Source organism: Nelumbo nucifera, chromosome 5, assembly GCF_055504915.1.
Source record: "Nelumbo nucifera cultivar China Antique chromosome 5, China Antique-T2T, whole genome shotgun sequence".
Taxonomy (NCBI): Eukaryota; Viridiplantae; Streptophyta; class Magnoliopsida; order Proteales; family Nelumbonaceae; genus Nelumbo; species Nelumbo nucifera.
Genome location: NC_142653.1, coordinates 47791108 through 47805183, shown reverse-complemented (window position 1 = coordinate 47805183; position 14076 = coordinate 47791108). Strand labels below are relative to the sequence as shown.

The 14076-nt window shown below is 43.4% G+C and overlaps 1 protein-coding gene across 1 annotated transcript in view; it reads left to right on the top strand.

Moving 5' to 3' along the window:
- The window catches only part of LOC148791550 (uncharacterized), a 94848-nt gene that overhangs the window by 31129 nt on the left and 49643 nt on the right, over positions 1 to 14076 (top strand). The window lies entirely within an intron of this gene.

The window sequence follows — 14076 nt, the reverse complement described above, 5'->3', positions numbered from 1 at the left end:
GTGAAAGTTGTAACACTTATAATATTTTTGCTAATGCTTTGATTATTGTCTTTCTCTTTCCAGATGTAAATGAGTGCAATGATCCAAATAATTATCCTTGCATAGGAACTTGCACTAATACAATTGGATCATACAATTGCTCTTGTCCAAAGGGTACTTATGGCGATGGTAAGAAACTCAACCTAAGCCCAAACCCACCCAATTGCCACCCCTACGTTAATCACCATATAGGAGAGGAGGATTAATTAGATAATGGTGCTGAGCTACCAGAATTAGAGGCAGTTGATCAAGTCTAAAAAACAGGGGGTGATCAAGAGGCACAATGTTTTGGTGCGATGCTGACCGTTGATCACCGTTGATGAGATCAACGATCACGATTCGATCAGGTATGATCAAGAGGCACAATTCAAAGTTAACAATCATTAACTGTTAACTACTTTTTAAATAGTCAAAATGTTTGAAATTGTAACTATTCAAGGTGCCTTCTTTGAACTAGCACCTACCTTTTCTTCATACCTCTTCATAAACTATTTAAGAAGCATGAATCATACTCCAAAAACACACAATTTTGAAATTCACTCTCTCTCTCTCTCTTTCTCAGTCCGGTCTGCTATAGTCTCACAGAAGGTTTCTTCAGAGATTCTTCTACTTTGCTGGTTGCAAATTCTCGCCCAAGGCTCTGTTGTATCTTGGGAATGGATTTGCCTGTAATCCAACAGCAAGCTCAGTGAAACTAAGTAGGGGCAAATAACGTTCTAAAGACAGTGTCTTCAGATGCGCTTCAAAGCTTCTCCTCCAAAGTTATAGTGACCCCATATCTCCAACAATTTTAGAACATTATTCTGCAATGGAGGCAGAAGCAAGTATCACTTCAATCAAGATGATGAACCAAGATCTTGTTCGATTAGACCAGTTCGATGGAACAAACTTTAGTTGGTGGCAAGACAAGATGATCTTCTTTCTGACCACACTAAAACTATACTATCTATTGGACCCGAATCTGCAAGCACTTCCTGAACCCACTGACAAAAACTCCAAAAAACTAAAGAAGGAAAGAGCAAAACAAGAAGATGACTCACATTTGTGCCGAGGACACATACTGAATGCCTTATTAGACTGACTCTACAACTTCTACAAGGAACTTACATCTCCAAAAGAAATCGGGAAGGCCCTGGAATTTAAATACAAGGTTCAAGAAGTAGGTACGAATAAATATCTTATTGCAGAATACTTTGACTTCACCATGAACGACTATAAACCCATACTAGAGCAAGTTCATGAACAACAGGTGATAGTCAACAAAATTCGATCCCTTGACATCATCCTTCCTGAATCTTTCCAAATGGGAGCAATCATTGCCAAACTTCCACCCACTTAGAAGGATTACAGGAAGAAGCTTCTGCACAAGGCTGAAGAACTTACCTTAGAGCAAATTTAGCAAAACCTTCGTATTGAAGAAGAGTCTCGAATTAGTGATAGTAGGGATAAGACCCTGGCTGGTATGCTGAACTCTAATGTCAATTTTGTGGAAAACGTATCAAAGAAGACTAACCCTATATTACAAGTAAAGAGGAAGGATGGGAACTTCAAGAAGAGTAATAATAAGAAAGGATCCTACTCTGTTTGTGGAAAGAAGGGGCACATGCCCGAGTCTGCCAACATCGGAAAGGCGGAACCAAGTCTGCAAACATGGTAGAAGACAATTTAATGGCCATGATTATTGAAGTCAACATGGAAGAATTGTCTTCTAAATGGTGGTTTGATTCAGGCGCCACAGTCCACGTTTGTAAGGACAAGTCCTTGTTCAAGACATATGAAAAAATGACTGATGGCCAAGAGGTATAGATGGGAAACCAAACATGTGCCAAAGTTGCTGGAAGAGGCAGCGCAGAGTTGAACTTCACATTTGGAAAGACACTGACTCTCCTGAATGTTCTCCATGCTCCTAATGTTAAAAAGAACTTGGTCTCAGTAAATGTTGTTTGTAAGAGGGGATTCAAAGTTGTCTTTGAGTCCGACAAACTAATCCTATCCAAGAATGGGATATCTGTTGGAAATGGATATGATTGTAATGGTATGTTTAAATTAAGTATTAATGAAGGAAAAGTTTCTACTTATATTGTTGATTCTTTCTCTTTATGGCATGATAGATTAGCACATTTGAATTTCAAATCCATAAAGAACATGAGCAAACTTGGTATAATTGCTTACAGTAATGAATCAACTGAAAAATGTGATATATGTGTAAAACCTAAAATGGCTAAGAAACCTTTCCCTAGTGTTGAGAGAAACTCTCAATTTCTAGAACTAATTCATTCTGACATCTGTGAACTCAATGGTGTAGTAAATAAAGGAGGTAAGAGATATTTTATAACATTCATAGATGACTTTTCTAGGTACACTTTTGTCTACCTTATGAGAACTAAGGACGAAGCCTTTGATATGTTTAAATTGTATAAGACTGAAGTTGAAAATCAACTATAAAAGAAAATTAAAATCCTTAGAAGTGATAGGGGTGCTGAATACTTTAAAAATGAGCTTAATTCTTTCTATGAAGAATTTGGAATAGTACGTCAGTGTTCTGTTCCCTATACCCCTCAACAGAATGGCCTGGCAGAAAGAAAAAATAGAACACATACAGAAATGATAAATTGCATGTTATTAAAAACTAATGCACCCTTAAACCTGTGGGGAGAAACACTCCTAACAGCCTGTCATTTACATAATAGAATTGTTTGTAGAATTAATAACAAATGCCCATATGAATTATGGACAGGAAGAAAACCTAATTTAGCATACCTAAAAGTGTGGGGGTGCTTAGCATATTATAGAGTTCCAGATCCTAAAAGAACCAAGTTAGGACTTAGAGCAAAGAGAGGTATGTTTGTTGGATATACAGAACATAGCAAAGCTTATAAGCTTCTAGACTTAGAGTCCAACATAATAATTGTAACTAGAGATATTGAATTCTTTGAAAATAAACTGTGTTCTGAATCTATAGAAAATGACAGAGAACCTGAAAGAGAAACTCAGTTCTCAATACCTATTGTTAATAATAAGATTGAAAGAAGAAATGACACAATGTTAATACCTACAATAGGAACTAGAAGAAGTCAAAGACAAAGAACAGAGAAACACTTAGGTTCAGATTTTATCTCTACTCAATCAATTGTATTTTTGGTTGAGGCTGACAGAGAGAAGATTTTGAATAAGATACCCATTGTCCTGAACATTGAAAATGATCCAAAAATCTACAGTGAGGCCATGACCTCTAGAAATGCTACATTTTGGAAGGAAGTTATAAATAATGAAATGGATTCAATAATGTCAAATAACACAAGGGTACTAGTAGACTTGCCTACAGGATCAAAACCAATAAAATGTAAATGGGTGTTTAGAAGAAAATACAACACTGATAGAACTGTACAAACTTTTAAGGCTAGATTGGTGGCCAAAGGATTTAGTACACTCATAGCACCAGGGGCTAGAACAACTTCTATTAGTACACTCATAGCACCAGGGGCTAGAACAACTTCTATTAGTACACTCATAGCATTAGCATCCATTTATCACTTATCTGTTCACCAAATGGATGTTAAAACTACTTTCTTAAATGGTGATTCAAATGAAGAGGTTTATATGGAACAACCAGAAGGATTTATTCTTCTTGGAAATGAGAAGAAAGTCTGTAAATTGGTTAAATCACTATATGGATTAAAACAAGCACCTAAACAGTAGCATGAGAAATTTGATTCTTGCATTCTATCTTTTGGTTTTAAACATAGTAGTGCTAATAGATGCATTTACTCAAAATTCACTGAGAATTATGGAGTAATTGTATGTCTTTATATTGATGATATGCTTATTGTGGGTACAAATATGGTTAGCATAAATGAAACAAAAAACTACTTATCCTCTGTCTTCAAGATTAAAGATTTAGGAGAAGTAGATATCATATTGGGAATAAAAGTTAAAAAGCACAGTAGGTGCTATGCATTAAGCTAATCACATTATATCGAGAAAGTACTTGAGAAATTTAAGCATTTAGGGTTTAAAGAATATAGCACCCCATATGATTCTAATATAAAACTAGTAGTACTGGTAGAGCAATTGCACAACTTGAGTATGCTATTGCAGTAGGAAGCTTGATGTATGTTATGCTTTATACAAGACTTGATATTGCATTTGTAGTAAGTAAACTTAGTCGGTTTACAAGTAATCCCAGTGCAGAGCACTGGAAGGCAATTGGGAGAGTTCTTGGGTATCTCAAGAGAACATTGGAACTTGGCTTATTTTACTGTGATTATCCAGCTGTACTAGAAGGGTACACTGATGCAAGTTGGATTAACAGTAATGGAGATAACAAGTCCACCTCTAGATGGATTTTCGTTCTTTGTGGGGGTGCGATCTCTTGGGCATCCAAGAGACAAACTTGTATATCTCACTCGACCATGGAATCCGAATTCATAGCCTTAGCGGTTGCTGGAAAAGAGGCTGAATGGATTAGGAACTTATTATTGGATATAAAACTTTGGCCTAGTCCTATGCCTCCAATTTCCATTTACTGTGATAGTGAGACAACTTTGTCAAGAGCCTACAGTGGTACCTACAATGGTAAGTCTAGACATATAAGTCTGAGACATGAATTTGTTAGGCAACTAATTCAAGATGGAGTCATCTCTATAACCTATGTGAGGTCAAGTAAAAACTTGGTTGATCCTCTTACCAAGGGCTTGGCCAGAGAATTGGTAAGAATGACAACTAAAGAGATGGGATTAAAACCCTTTACTTAGTCACCTGTAATGGTAACCCAACCTGAACTAAAAAACCATTAGTATTGGGTTTAATGGGTAACAACAATTTATAGCAATGTGAGTGTTAGCACTAACATTGAGAAATTTCCCATCACAATATAAACAGTGCTATCCGTTATGATGAGAGAGGTTGAGTTAAACTCTTAATGAAGTTCTGAAATGTGTCAAATAATGGAACACATAGTGTAACTTCACCTATTTGAACATAAAAGTGGTGTCACTTCTCATGAGAGTTTGGGTTTGCTCTCAGGATTGTTCATGAAACCAGGAAAGAAGCACATGGCCATAATAGTGCTGAACAAAACTTTAGGAAGATTTTCGTTTGTTTTGTTATTGTTTGGCTGGTTTTATTGTTTTGTTATTCGTATAGCTCTTTCTTGTTTTTTCTTTTCATTTTAATAAATTTTATTTTATTACTAAAAGCTTCCCAGAATAGATATCTAATGACTAATGAGTTGCAGCCAAAAAAACAAAAGTGACAACTAGGTACTGACATCATTGCCCAACTTGACCCCAACATATTCTTTATAAATGAATATGTAAATTATCAATTATTTAATTTTACCTTGTTGACTTTTCTTTATTTTTAGGGTAAATTGCTGAAACCTCCCTGAAGTTTTTGGTTATTGTTGAAACTTTTCTTGAAGTTTGATAATTGTAATTGATGTAGCGCGATCCGGTCACTCCTAGCTGGCGGTGGCTTGGCTCCTATCTAGCGACGAACAACACTTGAGATGAACAAGGCAATGAAGAATTCCCGGGGAGCTCACCCGGCAGGAATACTCCGACGATCAAGTTAGATCTTTAGCAAAGAAGTATGAGAAATGCAGAGAGATAAGAGTGCGGATAGCGCAATACCTTGGGACCCTAAAAGGAGGGCCTTTATTTAATGGGATCCTCGCGGTCTTTCTGGAACGGTCCCAAAATAACTGCTATGATGGAGTGCGCCACTTAGGGGTAAACGTTATCCACTAACGTTAATCACTTCCGTTCGGACCGGGCGGGGAGGTAATGCTCAGTGTTATGAAGTGTAGTCCCGCAAGATTGGGAAGCTGTTAAGGGTAGCTATCAGGTCGGTAGGTTGGGGTACTCGAACTATCTAATCCGAATTGTCATTCCTGAGTTATCGCTCACATATAGGTGTCGATCTCGTGACTTGTTACCGAAGTATTCTTACCTCGGGGTAGATCCAGCCCGGGAGAGCCTTAGCTCGGGGTGGACCCAACTCGGGGGAGCTTTAGATCGGAGTGATTGGAATACCACCCTGTATCGAGCTGTCGCTTATACCGAACTGCCACTTGTACCGAACTGTCAGGCGGGGCCCCAACGAGCCCATTACGTCAAGTTGCGGCCAGTCTATCATGCTACCATGTCCAAGTGTCCCCTAATTATGAGGTCGGGCCAAATCAGCCTCCATCAATTGTCCCCCACTCCCTGTGCTAGGGGTCTTGACCCAGTGCGGGGAGTTCACGGAATGACGGGTGGATTAGGCTCGGAGTTCAGGCTATCCAACTAGGCAACTCATTGGTCAGACCAGTTCACTGCGTGGCTCAATCAAGGGTGACCTGAGTCGTGTACAGCTCACGCGCAGATGCCACAAGATTATAGACTCCGCAGACGTCAAAGAAATGCACTAAATTATTTTCACCTCAGGGGTCGTGTAGCCGGTTTTCTTGAGAGCCGTCGGATCATCTTGATCCTGACGATTGATGCCCGAGTATAGAACCTATAAATAGTGGGGGTCCTGGGTCATTTTCTGCCAGAAGTTCACTTAGCGTTCATCTTGAGCTCGCGCCTAAAGGTCCCCAGCTCGGGTTCCTAGTTCGTCAAGTCCCTTACTTCGGTTGCATTCTTTTGGTGAGTCCTCCCCTAGCTTCCTTTCAGTTCACTTCTTCTGTTCGGGATGTCTAGTTTTGACAATCTTTTAGACAAGCCCGAGGTAGGTACCTCGGCTCAGGGTGACCCAACCGAGGTCTAGTCCCACAAGGCGCGGGAGGCCACTAGCCATCAGGCATCCACCTCTCACTGAGGTCGGATGCCAAACAAGTTCAGTCCCTCTACCATGACCTTGGAGAGACTTCGGGCTCTCATCCTTCAATACAACTTGCCCCGGGAGTACACCTATAGTCTTGACGAGATCCTGCTTTTCAGGGAGTAGGTCGTAGTCGGGCTTTGTCTTCCCCTCCACCCTCTCACCATTGAAGTTTTAAACCACTTCAATGTCACCATTGACCAGCTCCACCCGAACTCGATACGCAATGTGGTCGAGACGATCTCCCTTTGTTTTGACTACGCCCTCCCTTGGACCAGGATATCTTCTCTTCAATCCTGTCCATCAAGAAGCACACCAGAGTTCTCCCAGAGCACAGGCAGGCTTACTATCTTTCCCCTCGTTCGGGCTTCAAGCTCATGCATAAGCTCCCGAGCAAGGTCCCGGCCTAGAAGCAGGACTACTTCGTAGTTTGAAGTCCCGAAGGATGGCCCTTCCTTACCCAGTGGAGGGTGGTCATCCAAGACACCGGAGTCAGGCTAGACAAGGAGACAAGGGAGACACTCCAATCTTGGGCAGAGCTCGGGTTCGACTACAAGGACTTTATTGCTGAGGGCAAGCTAGTACAAGCCGGCCTGAGTCCTGGTAGGTCATTTTTTACTTAGCTTGAATTCATTCAAAAGTTCTTTTTAACAATTTCTAATGCCGAAATTCTATTTGCAAGGCTTATGGAAGACAATCTTAGGGTGAACAAGCTCCAGGCAGGGAACCTCTTCGACAGAATGAAGAGGAAGAAGCGAGCTGCCAAAAAAGCTCGCATCGTTTCCCCAAAGGCTCCTGAGCTCGAGGTGTCTGAGGCTCCAATCATTGACTTGGAGCCAGATAATCTGTCAGTTCGGGAGGCTGAGACAGCAATGGAGCCCGAGCACGAGGCAGCTTCAAATCTAGAACCTGCCTCTGAGGTTGCCCCTATGCCAGAGACAACCATCTCCAACTCGGGGAGTGATGGGGGCTGTCCGGAGCATTCTTGTCCCACGGTACACCCTCCGAAAGAGCAAGGGGGCCGTCTATGCCGAGGAGGTTTCCGACTGGGCCGATCTCATGCCTACCCAACTTGAAGCTCGGGCATCTACCCACTCCATTGTGGTGCATATTGTTTCTTCCCTCTCCCCCCTTCCTTTTTGCGATTTTTGATGGTGCTGACTGACTTCTTTTTTGCAGGTGAAATCCGCCGTGCACGCCTTAACCCTCTTGTCCGACAGGCATCTAAAGCGGGCTTTAGCTACTGAAGAGTCAGCTCGCACAGCCCATACCGAGCTGAGACTAGCCTATGGCTAAATTCACAAGTTGGAGAACGGCGCCCAAGTTCAGAGGACTTATATCGAGGCGCTGATTGGCCAAGAAGGAGGGGTTGTTGCATGAGGTGGACACCTTGAAGAAAAACAAGGTGTCTCTAGAGCTGGAGGCGGTCTCTCTAAGGGCGGACAAGGCGTCCTTGGAGCGGAAGGTGGCTACCATGAAAGCAAGTCGGGTGGCCCTAGAGCGCAAGGTGGAGAATCTTTAGGCCGATGTGAAGGAACGACCAAGATCTTCACCCAAGCCATTGAGGAGACCAAAGTCAAATCCGTCCAAGACTACGTTAGGTTGAATGAATTCGACGAGGTGCTAGAAGAGGCCTACCACAAGGGCTTCAAGCTAAGCCGGTTCCTCATCAGGTGCGAGTTCCCGCAACTGGACGTGAGCGCCATCACCACCTCGCAAATCACCAGGGAGATCGCCAACCAGGCCACTGAAGACCCGAACTCCGAAGAGGAGGGTGGCGAAGAGGAAGCTCCTGTTGAGGCCCCGAGTAGAGAGGATGGGTTCCCAAAGTACTTCGGGCAGTCGCTACATATTGAGCCTGCGAGCTCGGTTTTCTTTTTTTTTTTGTATCGTACAAAACGTGCTCATTATAAAGAAACTTAATGAATGAAATATCCTTTTTTGCAAAGTGTTGTGCATTTTGATCCTTTACCGAAGTGCATCTTATCCAAACTAATTAGTGTTAAGTGCCCGAAGTAGGATCCCTCAACTAGTGTCACCCCGAACTATCTCCTAGTACTTAGTAGGGGTTGTTTCACAATGTACACTGATGTGAGTAACATAGTAGGTCGTATGCCCGACCTATCCTCGCCTGAGTTAATTATTGAGGTTTGATTCTCACCCGAGCTACCCGTGCCTTTGGCATTACACATGCTGAAGCAGTTAGCTCTTATATGATGCCAAGGTCTCCCATTTGCTCGACACTTTGACCCTTAGGCTCTTGGAGTGACTTACAGTCCACTTAACTTGGTAGTTATAGGTAGTATTGCCTCAAGTTGATAATATTCCATGCTCGAGGTACTTGTTTCCCTTATAGGGCTTCGAGCTCGTACGTTCCTTCCCTGAGTACCCGTTTTACTCAATAGGGTCCCTCCCAATTTGGGCCAAGCTTACCAACACCGGGCTCAAGTACCATAATCTTACAAAGAACCAGGTCTCCGACACAGAGGTTCCACTTCTTGACTCTGGCGTTGTAGTACCGACCTACCCTCTACTAGTAGGCCGTGGTCCTAATGTATTCGAGGTCCCGTACCTCGTCAAATAGGTCGAGGTTGGTGTGCAGCTCATCCTCATTTGCCTTATCGTCGTACGCTTCTAGACATAGGGTGGGGACCTCGATCTCGGTAGGGATGACTGCCTCGGTGCCGTAGGTGAGGTTGAAGGGAGTCTCGCCTGTCGCAGTCTTCGCCGTAGTCCTATAAGCCCATAGTACACCGGGTAGCTCGTCTACCCATAACCCCTTAGCTCGGTCTAGGCGCGCCTTCAGTCCATGAAGGATGGCTCTGTTCGTGACTTCCACTTGGCCATTGGCTTAAGGGTGCGCCACCGAGGTGAGATTTTGTTGTATCCCCATGTCTTTGCACCAATTCTAGAATTTAATGTCTTCAAACTGCTTACCATTGTCGGAGATCAGCACTCGGGGTAGTCCGAAGTGGCACACTATACTCCTCCAGAAGTTCTGCACATTCCGAGCTGTGATCTTCACGAGGGGCTCGACTTCAACCCACTTGGTAAAATAATCGATTGCCACCACTAAGAACCTTCTCTGCCCCGTCGCTGGTGGGAATGGACCGAGTATGTTGGTTCCCCACTGTGTGAAGGGCCATGGGTTGGTAAGTTATTTTAGATCGGCGGCGGGCTGGTGGTGGATGTTGGCGTGCTTCTGACACATGTCACATTTTCTAACGAGCTCGATCGCATCTACCTTCATCGTTGGCCAGTAGTACTCCTGTCGTAGTGCCTTTTGGGTAAGAGCCCTACCTCCCAAGTGTCTACCGCACAGGCCCTCAGGAGTATTCGGCCTCGAAAGGTCACAAGTAGCGTAGGTAGGGGAGCGTGTAAGATCTTTGGTACAGCCATTCGTTTATCATGACGTATTTGGCCGCCTGACGCTTTACCCTTCTGGTAGTATTACAATCTGTAGGGAGGGTCCTGTGTAGCAGGAAGCTCGTGAGTGGATCAATCTAGCTCGGCTCTGCTTGAACAACAGGAGCTGTCTCCTCTGCCCCCCCAAGAACACTAGGCCGAGACAAGTTCTCTATATACATAGTTGGTGGGTGTCGAATCCAACCAAAGATAAATAGTCTTGCTCTAGTTTAATAATTTGTAGATAGTGATGAGCAAGGTCGTCTCCACAGAGATTGGGTGGATTTATTTCCAAGTAAACGAAGTAAGGGAGGTTGTAAAGCTAAGGAAAATAAGAAAATAGCAGAAAATAACAGAAAGCAAAGATCAAATTGATGGGAGATAGCTTCCGGTTGAAGGGACAAGTTCAGCCTTGATTCTTATCATTGATCATCGATGCAAGGATAGGTTCATATGTTTACGAATAAATTGGTTATAGCTATTAACAAGCTCTAACAACCAACCTCTACTCGTATTATTCGACAACCAAAACAAGCTCTTTGGTTGCTTCTCTTATTAATAGACAGTCCTAAACAAGCTCTTAGGATTTAATCTATTAATAACATTAAGAGGGGAGAGACCTAATTTTGGTCAGCGATCTCACAAGCTCGGACCGTTTAAACCAGATTATACCTTTTCCTAACATAGATCAAAAATTTTTTTGCAATCAATTTCTGTTAATTGCCACCATGATCGAACATACCAATCATATACGAAACTGGAGGTTCAATCGGCCATAGATTATTTCCATTGAATGAGCAAGGGGCCCTTCTTACTTAATCAATAAAAATAATCCTCACAGTTAATCGCAGAAAACATATGAATACCCATAAACAATGAACTGAAATAAAAATCAATTAGATCTCACAATGTTAAAGAGTCAAAACTTCCCAAACCCTTCAACCAGAAACAAAGACTTACAGACACTTCATAATGAAATCGCAACTTCCAGATGAGAGAGGGGGGGGTCAAACTCTACTTCTTCCTCCTTGGTTGCTGATGTCTCTCTCTGAAGGCTGAAGCTCTCTTGAAGGAGTTGATGCCCTGGATGCTAGTCCGCCCCCCGTTTATATAGATTTAGGGAGAGGGCTGTTTTCCAACTCCCTTTAGGAGATTATCCTCAAAACTTTTAAGTCCTAGTCTGATTTGAACTTATCATATCCTAACTCTTATCTCAATCTCCTATCTATCTAGGATTACAATTAAAAATTTAAATCTGATAAAACTCCCTTTCTTGAGATTACGTTCAAATTCTATTCTAATGGGACTCTTGGTTCTTGAATTCAAGTTGGGCTTCTTTAACAATTCGGGTTGCTTCAAGGCTCTTCAACGAAATGGGCTTCAGCTGTGAAATGGGCCTTACTACGAAATTACTCTGATTTTGGGCTCGATTTCGTCTTCGATGAAGACTGAATCTGTGAAAATCCAAAACATAAAAGTTGTGAGCCTTTTCCTTATCTTTTCAGTGCTTCTTGAATTATCCAAATCAGAGTCCGGAATTGGGAGTTATGCCCAGATCACTGAACAGTGCTGAAACTGTGCAAAATCATCCGATTAGACTTGTTTTCTTCCAATTGCCTTCTTGCTTGCCCTGAATCGATATACAAGAGTAATTAGTCCAATTAGGTACCAATTAAGTATAAAATACTGAATATTGAGGGATAAAAACATAACAAATTTTATTTTCATCAACAGTTCTCTTGGTATTGTCACTTGTGCTGGCCAGCCTAGACAGGGCTCAGCATTAGCGTTCTCTGACCTCGGTATTCGTTTGACGAAGTGGGACCAGAAATTGAGCAGTGCTTCTTTGACTTTGGCTGGGTAGGCGATCATGGATGGTTCGCGAGCTTTGTATTCGTCCATGACTTGGTTGACTACGAGTTGAGAGTCACTACAGACAACAATGTGCTTAGCCTTCACTTCCCTAGCTAGAGCTAGCCTGGCTATTAATGCCACATACTCTGCTTCATTGTTGGACACCGCGAACTTGAAACGTAGCACATAATCCAGTTTCACACCGCTTGGCCCATGCAAAACTATTCCTGCTCCGCTGCTCTGTTGGTTTAACGAGCCATGCAAAACTATTCCTGCTCCGCTTCATTGTTGGACACCGCTTGGCCTTACTAGGAGGGATGCCGCGCTGATCATTACTTCACAGTGCTCAAGCTCAACCGGCCTTAGAACCCCGGGCTCAACCGGCCTGGGAACTTCAGAGCTGAAAGTGCATTCTACAACAAAATCTACTAATGCTTGAACCTTGATAGCAGTTCACGACTTGTATTGAAGATCGTACTCGCTGAACTCGATGGCCCACTTTGTCAACCTACTAGAGACCTTGGGCTTGAGCAAGACCTACCTCAGGGGTTTGTTAGTTAGGATGACGACAGTATAAGCCTAAAAGTACGGATGGAGCTTCCGGGCCACAATAACTAATGCGTAAGGTAGATTTTCGATCTTTGAGTACCTCGTCTCTGCCTTTACTAACATAGTAGACATGCCATTGCAGAAAACAACTGCAAAGAACGATTAGAGCATATTGCACTATGTGACATCTTGTACACTATAAGAAAAATTAGTTTTAGCAATAGATAAAACCATCGCTAAAAGGTATAGCAATAGTTTAGTGATGTTCATGGCTAAAAATTATAGCAACAAATATTGTACAGTGTAGATAGCAACAGATATTGTACACTGTAGATAAAAATATATGCATAGCTATGATTTTCCCCATTGCTAATTGATGAAGGGAAATTTGGCCCGACCTCGCGATCACCGGACACGTGGCAAAGACAAGCAGCTCGGGATAGTAGAGCGTCCAAAGCGAATATCGGAAGCAAGTCCAAGCTCACTACCAAACCCGAACTCCAGACCGCTGTACTTAGTCCGAGCTCCTTGTTGAGAGCCAGCTCCCTGTTAAGGGTCTGAGCTCCCTATTTAGAGCGAGCTCCCTACTAGGGGCCTGAGCTCCTTGTTAAGAGCGGGCTCCCTGTTAGGTCCGAGCTCCCTAAGTACCCGAGCTCCCCAAGTCCGAGCTCCCTACTAGGAGCCCGAGCTCCCTGTTTAGAGCAAGCTCCCTGTTAAGGGTCCGAGCTCCCTATTAAGAACAAGCTCCCTACTGGGAGTCCGAGCTCCCTATTAAGAGCAAGCTCCCTACTATGAGCCCGAGCTCCCTGTTAAGAGCGAGCACCCTATTAAGAACCCGAGCTCCCTGCAAGGAACCCGAACTATACTGGGCCCCAAGCCTCACAAAGCTGACCCGAGCTGGCCCACAGCAGCTCGGAACACTCCAAACCGAACTCAAGACACCTCGCTCGCCACTCCAACACTTCACTTCCAAAGCACCAGGCCAGCCAAACGTACCCGACACCAAGGGCGTCCGTATCCAAGGGCGACGCGCCTGATTGATTTGGGATCTGACGCCTGATAGCCGCATTCCAAATGGCTTCCTGCCACCGCCACCTGCAACCGTCGTCACTAGCCGCAGAGACGGCTCCAACAAAAGGAACAGTGGCGGTTCTGTCCGGCCAGAGGAAATGACACCCGAATTGGCAGGAGTTCAGAAGTAATCATGCCCGACCTGACGGAGGCCTGGAAGTGAGTGCGCGAGGTGGTTATAAAATGCTTCTACCCCCCCAGGAACGAGGTATGCTAACTTTTGCGCTATCTGGTTTATCTTGCCTTTGAAGGATTCTAACTTGAGCTTCGGAGCCCTTACGCCGGGTTCTCCCCGGAGCTTCTCTTCTCCTTCCGTTTCAGGTCCCTGTTACTCAGTTCAGAGGTAAGATC